This window comes from Sipha flava, unplaced genomic scaffold (genome assembly GCF_003268045.1).
Source record: "Sipha flava isolate LNK unplaced genomic scaffold, YSA_version1 118_pilon_pilon, whole genome shotgun sequence".
Taxonomy (NCBI): Eukaryota; Metazoa; Arthropoda; class Insecta; order Hemiptera; family Aphididae; genus Sipha; species Sipha flava.
The window spans coordinates 640,012-653,031 of NW_020271743.1; positions in this window are offsets into that span (position 1 = coordinate 640,012).

Sequence of the window (13,020 nt, forward strand, 5' to 3'; positions counted from 1 at the left end):
ACATTTTACTTATTATTATTTAACTAATAAATTTGAATTATTAGTTACTTTTTTTTTCTGAACTGACCATTTACGATATAGATTACGTAACCTACTTTAAATGTTGCCTGGCAAATTTATTGCAACTTAATTATGACTGTTGAATAAATGATTTCGATAACATTTGATCTTGCCTTGCCTAACAGCACGACGTTTTCTTGTCCTGATTTTGCGTCAAGGTATCTCAAGTGTAAACTCAACAATAACATCGACATCATCAACTCATCTTAATAAAATGGGATTGACTATCAGGTAAATGGATCTACATAACAGTATCGTAACACGTCGTACTATACGATAATAACGCGTCGCTTCGCTTGAAATCCATGATATTCATGTATTTTTTCAGTTCCGATCGCCGTAGTGCTCCTGCTCAGGAGACGATCAGTGACGACGAGCGATTGATTGCGTTTTGTTTTATCTGCGGATGGCCACAGTTCATGGTCTGGTTGACAAAAGACCAAGGTGAGTACGATTGAGGTTCTATTTGCGCTACGACAACTTTCGATCTCCTTTCGGATATTCTTAACGTATCTCGCTTGTTTTTTCTCCGCTTTAGTCCGTCGAGGTTTCGCGCACCACGGTTGCTGTGCCGAACCGGAAGAACCGAGAAACAGCCCTCTGGTTCGTGATGACGTCGATAGTTTACCGGGTCCCGCAGCCTTTACGGATTGCGGCTCGCAAATGGACATGTGTCTGCTACCGCTCGAGTGGTCAAACGTAACTTCGCGTGCGGTGACTCTTGCGTAACGTTCGTTGAGGCGTGCACGCAGACTTACCCGTCCGCAGGTGAAGTCGCGTCCGACGTCACCGAAGTTAGCGAGGAGGCGCAATCTGCATTGATTTGTGACGCGGTCGATTCGGTGACGAGTGACCGCGTGACCGTGGAAAAAGTTAATCCGTTCGGTGATGACGAAGACGAAATCGTCCCTTACGTGCTACCGAAAATGGAAGAAAATCGCGCCAAAGTGAGTGCAAAACTACATTACCATTAATTATTTACGGTCATATTCAACGCGAACGGGCTCTCTGCCTCCTTCCGGATTCTGCATATTTTTCACATGAGCGATACGACTCGATTTAGTGCGCAGTGTAGTTATAGAACATTAATATTTACGCTTTTCATTTGTCGGGACCAAAATATGTTCCTCACAATTACACACATGAACATTTGAGTGGATCTGAAAAAAAAAAAAAAACGTTATCATTTCAATACCTTGTGAACTTGAGAGCGGTAAAATAGTTAATCGCTGACCGATTGCAATAGTCGATTACAGTAAAACGGTCGCTAATAGTTAAACACCAAATAATCAACAGTATATAATATATTTACATAATACATATATATCTAATATATACATAATTATCTGCATGAACACTCCAATGTTTACTAACCACGACGTACTATTTCCAGGAATTGAACGTCACCTATAAATTGTGGGAAAAAAAGGTTTGCACAATTTTCAAAATTCAACGATGGCATCATGGCAAACCCAGGTATGTTAGACAGACTTACGTGTTTAGTTATAGTATCAACTCCGTTTGTGTTTTCATCATTTTATAATTTTTACAGCGACTCTTTACTCCGGGCCTCCAGAAGTTTTGGCAAAACTTATGGCTTCTCGGTGTAAGTCGCTGGGTACTGTGATAGACCCGTTTTGCGGTTCCGGTGCGATTGCGATCCAACTGGCCATGGTCTGCCGCAAAGGTATATTGCTGACATCATGAAAATACAATTATTGTCATATTATTTAACACGTTAATTATGTACTCGTATTATATCGTAATGTATACTAACATTGGACTTGTAACGGTTCGCGTTCTTTGTACAGTCATTGCGATGGACAGTGATCCGGACAAAATTGCGTTCGCCCGGAACAACGCTTGTGTCTACGGAGTCGAAGACCGAATCATCTTCCTGGTGGGTGACTTCTTTGACAATGCCCACTCGCTGCAGAGGGCAGACGGCATCTCCAGTGAACATGACTAAAGAAGAAATGGCAAAGTTAACCAAATTGGCAAGTAGGGTAGCGCCGAAAGTTTTAATGAGGTTAACGAAGGACCATGAATTGTCAGATGTAAGTCAACAGATTGTGTTATGAGAGCATCAATACCCGTATAATGTTTTTTTTTTTTTTACAGCTGTACCAATTAGAGAGTAAAATATTTAATAAAATTAATACAGAAAAAGTATGTATTGACAGGGAGCCAAATTCAATTTTGGCTTTCCTAGGTCCCGGAGTACGTATTTTTTTATATCATTAAACGTTTATAATAATTAGGCATAACTATAATCATCTGTCCATTATCCAATTCACACTTGCAAGTTAATTTTGTATGTTAATAATGTGTTTTAGACGAATACGAATAATTGTAACAACAGAAACATAGACAGGATACAGAATAAAGTGCTCTTGTATTCTGATGGTAAGTTGTTAAAAGTGTACAATGTATATAGATAATTGTGATTTTTGGAAGATCTTGATACCCATGATAACATTATTTTTTATTTTCATAGGGGTATCTGTTAATCGTCGTGTGCATTGGACAAGAGGCAATAATCTTTTTGCATACGACGATTACCTGAAAAATGTTGAAGAATTCCTGAAGAGCAGAAATCTCAACTGGCAGACGGTTCCTCAACACAACCGGAAGAATATTATACAATTGACATCTGTTAGTAAATATGATTTATAATTTATAATTAGTGTTCAATTGTATAGATAAGGATATAGAATCGGCGCAAAATCTGGCATATTTCTCGCACTTTGTAGGGCCTCGCTATGTGGAGGAAAAATGGAAATTATTGAATTTGTATTTTCGTGGAAGTGTTTATTTTACATATTAGTTATGACTACAGCATTTGAGTATGAAAATATTGAACTACGGTTATTATTTAAAAGGTATATTTTTATTCTTAAATAATCTGTATACATATATTTCACTAAAATATCACTAAAATATAATAAAGGAAAGGATTACAGTGTGCTCCAATTTTTGTTTTGCTCAACAAATACTTCTTTTGTCAAAAACTTTCAAAAAATTTACCAAAAGCCTCTCAAATCTGCGTCAATATCAACATAGATTCTGCGTATAGGTAGATAATACATGGTCGGTAAATTTTCAATATACATTTATAGTACTGTAATAACCCAAAAATTATATAGGCACATGCGGTGGCATGGACCTTGGGCCTGTCCTTTTAATGTAGGGATGTCAATAGTATCTATTGTTCGATCCATGTCGTTCGTGCGGGTATCGAAGATACCGTTATTTATTTGAACAGGTTTAAAAATAACGTACATATAGATTGTATACATAATAAAATATTTGTGCCGTCTTTTACAGTCGAATGATGCACGTCATTACAGTACTATAACTAATGGCCTTCACCTTAACAAATTATTACTATTTTTAGTAGTAATAATTTATTTGTTGTTTATAGGTTGGCTAAAGTTAGTTCTTTCATTCTTCCCACAATACGAGTTTCATATCTTCCATAATATTAAAAAAAAAAAAAAAAATTACAAGAATTGCTAAAGACACTTATCAATAAGTGGTCCGGCTCAAAATAGCGTCTTAACCTAAATTCTTAGTTTCACCAACTGAAATCATATTACGTCAACCATTCGGTGATTGGGTACCTTTTCTAAATCGTTCCTAATGATCAATGCCGGATTACCCATTAGATGGAGTAAGCGTCCACCTTAGGGCCATACTCATTGAAGAGGTCCTGGGAAAACGGAAAACTATTTTTTTTTTTATTTAATAATATCTGTATTTTATTTACGAATTTACGGGACAAAATTCATTATGTAATATAATTTGTATTAAGTTGTAGGTGTTATATACAGTGTTAATAGATACTTCCAAGTACTTCCTTTTGTGTCTTATTTTATTTAGCTCTGAGCTGTAAAGGGATAACTCCATCTACCCCTCTCTCCCTTAGAACATAACAGTTTCAATATGTGAAGTATGAATATTTTTAGGATTATTATGTTTTAATTTTGTCAATGACTCGTGTAACAAAACGTAAAATCCGTATAGATTTTTTTATTCTGTTAACTTTTATTTATCTCATAATAATAATAATACAAGTGAAATTACGATACCAATTATTATTGTTTCACAATATTACAATCGGGTGTACAATTTATACATAAATAACAATACTCGTTGTCGAGTTTATAAATCTTTACATGACATATATATATATTACGGGGTATTACTCACAATGCCGAAATGCCAGTGTTCGTACTAGGAGATTTACATGGTAAGGCCAACGTGCTGACCAAAGTAACTTATGGCAGCGTTGAATGACTCATAGTACTTACTGACCACGGTTGAAGAGGGGAAGATGATTCTGTACCGCACGGTTGATGGACGTAGAGATCTAAGGCGAGCAGCAGCGTTGAGTAATGCACTCGGAGTACTCTGGGCGGTCACTGGACTCGATGGTGGCACGTTCAAGCTCGGACGGCGACGACTCACACTTTCGGTGGTGACGGTTTCTAGGCTCTTCGGCTGTACGGGTGTTCGTTGGACTGCTGCTGCTCTACCTACGTGTACGGAATGGGGGATGTGCCCGATGTACGTTTGTTTAAATTAGATATACGTATGATACGTCATTTAATGGTATCGATTTAATTCGTAAAGCTAATCGATAATACATTTAGATATGGGGAAAATGTTGATAATAGGGAAGATTTCGGGGCTATTATATGTGTAATAATTCCCTACGTTCGTAACAGAAGTGTGCAATAATATCATTGAAACTGTGTATGTTATATGCGGGTTCGAAACGGTCAGATAATCGCGCGCTACCTGGTTCGACGAATGCCGATAACAACAGTCTTTTCAGCCGGTTTTCACGCCGCGAGGGCGATAGTGGCATATACGTTATACACAGGAACGACGTGTGATGTTGTCTTGTTACACTTGTTATTGAATATAAATATTAAATTTTCAATAGACACCCGTACCGAGCAACAATTAGATACCACCATAAGAAATCAATAACATCATTATCGTTAAATCCAACTAATAAGTAAATTACATTTTATTTCAGATACGCATATTATATAATATATATATTTTGTATTTATTCTACATCCAATGAGAAATTAGAAATATTGTTAAGTCTATGGTAAATATAAGAAATATGTTTAATTTAAGGGCATCATTAGAAGGGAGAGGAACGTACACTTACACCCTTTTACAAATTATAGCCATGATTGACCTTTTTTTACTTTTTTTGTTTTCTTTAGGCACTGAGCAAATTGGACTACACGGTACTGTACGCTCAATTGTGCGCGTCCTTAGTAAATCGAACCGAGTATAATAGATCTGTAAAATGCAATAACTAGAAGTTATTTAATATGGCTTTGTTACACAAGTGTTACAGAATTCTATACTCATACTTAAATGAGAATCAGATTTTAAAAACATTGAACATTGTTAATTGTTAATAAATGTTAATTATTTACATTTAACGTAACTTTGTCATTAGGTACTTATACGAATATGCTAGTATTACAACTGATTAAAATATTTTTATTTTATATAATTTTTTTGTTCACAGCCTATATTCTACAGTGACTTGAACAAATCACAATTATATCAGTATAATATTTACTTGTTCAATTGCATGTGTGTGTTCATTATCATTAAATAATAATAATATAGTTTATGTGAACTGGTTGTAAAATAATTAATTAAAATACATTATTGTTAAATTTAACGCTGAAATATACAACCAAAAAGGTATCCTGAAAAATCTACGTGGAGGCTGATAACGGATGTGTTAAAAGAAAATGGAGATCTATAAGTTAATTGTTTGTGTAAAATATTACAAATGACTGGTTCGAAATTATCAAAAGTAATATTTTAAATATTACTAATGAAACATTTTAATAGTTTTCCTAATAACGCGATTTATTATTTCTAGTCGTAATTAGTAGTTCTAGTCGTATTTCTAATCTAATCAGCATGGCCAAAGCTTTTGCGCATCTATTAATACTAGAACGTGATTCGTTTAGAGAAAATTATGTCAACAATGTTAAGACCGTTAAAATACACGATATGACATATATTTCGACAAATGGATTCATGAAGGTAACTATATAATATTATTCTAAACTGAGCTTCAAATATTGCGCAGACTTTTATCGATTATTCAAAACCAATGGGAGTTGATTTGAGGTGTCGAGATATAAAACGATTAACAACTGAAATCAATGAAACTAAGCCATTGGTTTAAATATAAATATATATTATTAATATTTGTGAATTCGTTGAACATCAAATTAGGGTAGTGATTTTAATATATTTAGGAAATCGAGTTTGTGACAGCAACAGGCTAAGGATTAAGATGAATTAATTTTGTCGGTTTTAGTTTCAGATCTAGATCAGTCAATTACGAAGGAATCTCGTTTTAAATATAGACAAAAAACACTTACCATTCAACTAATGACTAAATTCATTCAAAATGACTGTTATGATTTACTATATGATTTTGTAGAAAAAAAACAGATTTGATGCAGAAATGTAATTATACTATTAACAATTTTATACATATAATGTATACTCTTGTCTTATACGGAGGATGTCGATCTATATCACACTTGATCAAAATATATTAACTTATAATTTTAAAATATTTTATCACGATATAATTATAAATGTTTTTTTCATTATATCATATAAAACTAATTAATAAGATAATTAATAATTAAATAATTAACTAAGAAGTAGTAAATGAATTTTTTTCTCCAATTTTGTTTCCTGTTTTAAATTCCAACATATAATAAATCTAATTTAATCTTAATATTTACAGAATATTATTCAACAGTTATCCCCTATTACAATATGTCTATTGAAAAACGATTAAACTAATTTTGTTTTATTGATAATTCGTACAGCATTGTTCGAAAACATTCAATTTAGATCAAAAGCTTCTTCTGAAAGCAAACCACTTGTCAAAGATAGTAGAGTTTTTAGGGTAAATATTAATATTTTTGAATTCATATTATAAAATGAAATTTATCTATTTTAATATTTTATAGATTCGATAAAATACGTCATGATGACGAAGATGACGCCAGTTCACCGAACATGAAATACATAATTAACGATATTGAAGATGATTTAAAATATTATATAAATGTTTAATTTCTTAAACTTTTTTTCTATAACTATTTCATTACTTTAATAACATTTTACATTTTGTTTACATAATATTTATTTTTTCTTACAATACATAATATTATTGTATTATTTATTATTTTATTTTATTTTTTTTATTATTAATCTTATTTATATCATCGCATACATGATAAAATACATAGTTAATAATGGAGGTAACATATTTAAGATTAAGAAAAACTGATATGATGATGAATTTACAAAACTATAATATATAATAACTAAAATGGGTATAATTTTCTGTGTTCCTTAATAATCATTCAGTTAAAGTTTGTATAACTTTACTAAGTTAAAAGCTGTTTGTATAAATTAAATAATTAGTAAAATATTAAGATTGAGCGTTTTATTTTCAAATATAATATTTGCAATAAGCGTAAACGTAGAAAGTTATTTTTCAAATAGTATATAGGTTACTAAAATTAAACGTTTTATATTCGTATTGTTATTAGTATTCATTGAAATATAATGATGAACCATCGTATATGAAAATCGATTTTCAGGGAAGAACTGAAATGTTTACTTATTGAATAATTTATCTTAAAATAATTGCAACTCCAGTTTAATGCGTAGTAGCAGAATATTTGTTATCCCTATATAAGAATTACAATCTGAACTGAGAAAATTATTATGTATATACTTGTATTGTTTATTAAAAATTCCTAATTTAAGAAACGTATATTATGATTTTTCATATTTTTAAATTACAATTAGAACAGAATGATGAATGTGTTTGTATTAAACTTTTAAAGTATAGGATAAAATTTTTATCATTATAAAAATAAAAATTCAGTTTTAGCTTAATTGAATTTTTAAATAATCATTAAAACTGACCAAGCAAAATCATCTGATCTTTTTTGGTTTGTTATGATTAATGGTACATTCGAGTAGTTAATCTTTCATTACAATTTCAAATATTCTAAAGAATTATTTTTTAGTCATAAGACTGTAATTAAGACTGACTTAAAAATGTAAAAACATTTGACATTTTTTCAACTTTTATTCATTAGTAATTTACGGATAATATTTAAAATTCTATATTTATAATTCAAAGTATTTCAGTTAGCTAACGGAAGTTTATGATAGATTTAATTAAATCGTCATTGTATAACTTCGACGCTTCAATCCAAAACTAATAAGTTATTATCTTCATATCAATTATTAAACTTAAAGCAACATTTATGAAGCGTATTCATTGTTTATCAAACAAAGCACGATAAGATGATAAGTTTAAATGTGTTTTACAATGTAATAATTATAATTTAGCAATTATAAACATTATACGTTTGAAGAATTTTAGAAATTTGTTTTGAACAGTATACGTATCATAAATACATTTATAGTAATAATTTAACCAAAATAGCTGTGTGTACTATAATATGATCATGATGGTAGTGTTATTTTATTTTTTAAAATTTTTTTTAATCAATATGAAAAATTATAATTAGTTGTTACGCTTCAAATAATGACCAAATACCAAATGTATATATATATTTTATACGTAAAGTTTAAAAAAAAAAACGTTTGACTACAACATTATTAAACAAATGATAAAATAATACTCACTTCTTTATTTTTTATTAAAAATAACATGAAAATTCTCAGATTTAATTAAAAATAATAAAACAAACAATTTTTGTTTTTTAAAATAAAATTGTTTATAATAATGAATACAAATATCTGAATGAAATATAAATCGATATAGAAACCAATATAAAACTAGTAGGTATACGGGAAATTCAATAAGAATAGTAATAATAATAATAATTTATAGTCCTTTAATAATAGCATAGTACATTTGAACGAGGAAAAAAGAGTTGAAAAAACGATAGTAATTTATATTCAATTGGACCGTTATAAAATATATGAATTCCGGGTGTTGGGCGTTAAAGTACTGTTATTAATATGACATTTTCCATAGGTCCCGTTTACGTCTCATTAAAATTTTAAGTGATATAATTTCTCTGGTGGGGATTGTTTGCGCGACGTCATTATTTAGAAATACTTTTGTAGTTATGTTTGCCGGTTATTCGCGTAAATTACAATTGTTAAATAACGAATTATTGTTTACGTAACTACAGTAAACGAGATACGTCGGATACTGTTCAGAGTGACGAGGTGATTTCACAATTTTATACGTGAATATTTACCAATCGAGGTATGCACATCATATTATTTTGGTATATATTATTTAGGTATGTCTGTGTAATATTACCGTGTACGAAAAGCTTCAATTATTTTAGCACAAGTACTAGGAATTAATGGTTACATTTATTCGTGACTCGTCCTGGATTAAGTATAACTACATTGCAAACGACATGCGTTTCTAAACCTCTTCATTTTGACTTAACTTGCCTAGAAAATGATTAAAAAAAAAAAAAAAATCCATAATCATTGGTCTGGTAAGAAAGCTGGTATTGTCTGTACTACTGCCGACGACGCCGGTTTTTAATTAAGCACTTGGATATACATGTAATGTATTTATCTATATAAATAATGAACACCAAGTAGTTGTGTAGATAAAGTAGATTACAGAACGATGGCTGCATTCGGTACGAAGCTGGTATTTGAATAAATGTAGTCGCATAAAAGTAATAAAACGCCATTATTGGATTTTCTTATTCGTACGCGTAGAGTATATTTATATATAACCTTTTCGAACTTATGAAATAAAACCGCTTATTCACGAAACGAGTAGAAAGCCAAGTCAAAATAAAAATTATAATAATATATATGTCTTGAATAATAGCGAAGTTACCAACATTAGTTATGTTGGGTTCAGTGAAATATGCTACACTTTTGAATTGTTAAGACCTAAAGAAGATAGATGTGTTGTTGTTGTTGACTTAAAACAAATATTTTTCAAAATATTCTCATTCATTTTTAATCCAATATCCAAATAATGACATGTATCCTTTTAGGCAGTCATGTAATTGTCTATTATTCAGAAATCTTGATTTTGGATGTTCTTAGATTTTCGTTTTAAAGTCTTAATCACGAAAAATTTCAAAAAGACGTGGATTTATAAAAAAAATGTCGGTGGTTCGAAAACCATTTTTCTGAAATGTATAAGATATTTTTTTTAATAAAAAATTTCGGATCTAATAGAAAATGTTTCACAAAGCAACCACGAGTAGGCGATCCGACGGGAAAAATAATCTGATGAACATGTTACGGACAGTCGATTAGAACTCACGTTTCTCTTATATTCTGAAACCAGAATTAGCATATAAAGTACAAGACACATATTAGGCGTAGGTCCAGCTAATAGGGGGCGAGGGTGGAAGGGTTGAAGAATTCGTACGCATTGGACGCACTCTGTTACGTTTGCGCTTGCGCGTGAATGATGAGCGAAGACGGATTTTCGTTGCGAGTGTACCATGGTTTCCCCGTAGACCGTCGTACAGGACCCACTCAACGACCACGCGAGTTTTGATTTGGTTATTATTTGGTTATATTTGGTTATTTGGTTATTATTATTGTTATTATTGATTTTCATCCGAACACGTCGTTTCCGATGGTTGTAATCGTACAATAATTGTACGGCCGAAAATACGAGGATTTTGTCAACCACCGATGTCCGTACGTTCACGTGCATAAATGTCAATATTAGCGCGCTTTGAAGGCCGACAAAAGCGGACGTGCGTATTTCCGCCCCTAAAATCGAAAAGCATATTGTTTCGCGGCAACAGAGGAAACGGTATCTCGTCCTCGGGGCCGCAGCAAACTATCCGTACATATTTATAATATCACTATTATGTGTGTTCCCGTCATGTCCCCGACCGAGTACACTCCGTCTCGTCTCTCCTCGAATTGGGTTGACATGTTTTGAAGCCGTTGTTTACCTCTACAGCGGCATGTACAACGGTGTATACGTATACTATTTACCCATCTATCGAATCCTTCGTAGACATATATATATATACATATATGTTTGTGCGTGTGTGTGTGTGTGTGTGTGTGTATAGATTACAATATATTTATCTCCATAAACCATAATGTCAAATCCAAGTGCTATTATTATCAGCATGGTACACATTTCACTTAAAACAATATTGATGATAAATTATAAAAACAGAAATTCAATAAACCAGGAGATAATATACCTATACAAGGAAGGCCGCAAACTACAGAGTTCTTATCGGTCGATAGCTTAGTCGGATTGGGCTGCTAGCAGATTGGACCAACTAAATAGTCTGGTCGGCGGTGACTACACAAACCAACCAACAGTCGGCCAATTTTTTTCGAAAATTTTGCTAGTTGGTACATTGATACTGAAGATCGCGGTCGTGTGAAAAAAAAACTATCCATAACGTAGGGTCTTTCCATTTTAATATTACCATCAAAGTTGCTAACCGAAGTCTCAGGCATCCTCATTTGTGCAGTAAGTGGTTACATTTATCAGGTTTTCATTCATAATGTTCTGCATAGTGCGCGATTGTGTGGTCATATCCATCGGGGAGTTGCACTGCGTGATTGACCCAGTTGTCCTGAAACGTGTTACTTGAAAGGATTCCGTCGGAAATTTGTTGTGGAATCATGTGCTTAAAACACGAAATTATCGTAGTTAATTAAAATGCTAATAGTTATAATAATAACAAAATACGAAAAATAATGAAATGCATAAAAAAATAGGTTCTCGAATTTGAGAGCATGTAGCGTTAGCAAGCTTGCCATAATATCTGTCCATTAGGTTCACCGCAATAATGTAATAATGATATAGTGTTATACTGATATAAATGTACACAATCGTAACAAAAATATGAAACAAAAAGTAAAATAAAATTAATAAACCGATATGACTATTAATAACAATGTGCGTGAGTACTTTTACTTGTTTCCAACTGTGTTTTTTCATTGCGTTCGAAATTTTATACTAATACAGTAAATTCTGGATATGAGCCTCAAGAGGCCACAGCTATTCTCCGAAAAGTTGTAGTCGAAAATATTTATAGCCGGTAAAGTATTTTTTAAATAACGTTTTTTAGCACAAGTTTTTCTGGCTTAACGCGAACATTTTTTTTAATTTAACTTTTTTCTTTTCAAATTTTTTTTTTTTTTGATTTGAATCATAAGAAATTCCCTGTGTATGGTTGTATAATGTATGCAATTTCATTTAAAAATAATAAAAATACTAAATATAGTGTAATAATATTACTTATAAATAACACAGAATTGTTATAAATTGATCAAGGCTTTCGAAAATTGATTAATAATCTATTTCATTTTTTCGGTATAGCCATTTCTTTGCTCTTATCAGCAGAATACTGTTGTGTTTGGATCATTGCTGGCTTCACATATTCAGACTATATAATTTACTCAACTGCCCTTCATAAAAAATAAGATTTTTTCGCACATGAGCTACTTACAGATGATTAACGTATGAAAATAGTTATTATGTCGTTCACGAGAAAGAAATAAATATTATTAAAATACATGCAAAGATTAAAAAGTAGAATTTCCTAAACCGATAAAAAAATTGATTTAACAGATTTAAAAAACCAGAAGCATTATTCTATAGTAACTAATAGCCTAAAAGGAACACACAACTCAATAGCTTATGAAATATCATGTTCGTGTAGTGAACTATGTATTGGATAAATAGGAAGAACAAATGAATTACGTATAGAACAAAAACACGAAACAGATGTAGATTACAATTTAATAGAAAAATCAAACATAATAAGCAATATCAAAAGCTTCCAACTACCAACACTTAAAAAAGTGAAGCCAATAGTATAATTATGCATCAAGATGCAAATAAGAAAGATGATAACAGTA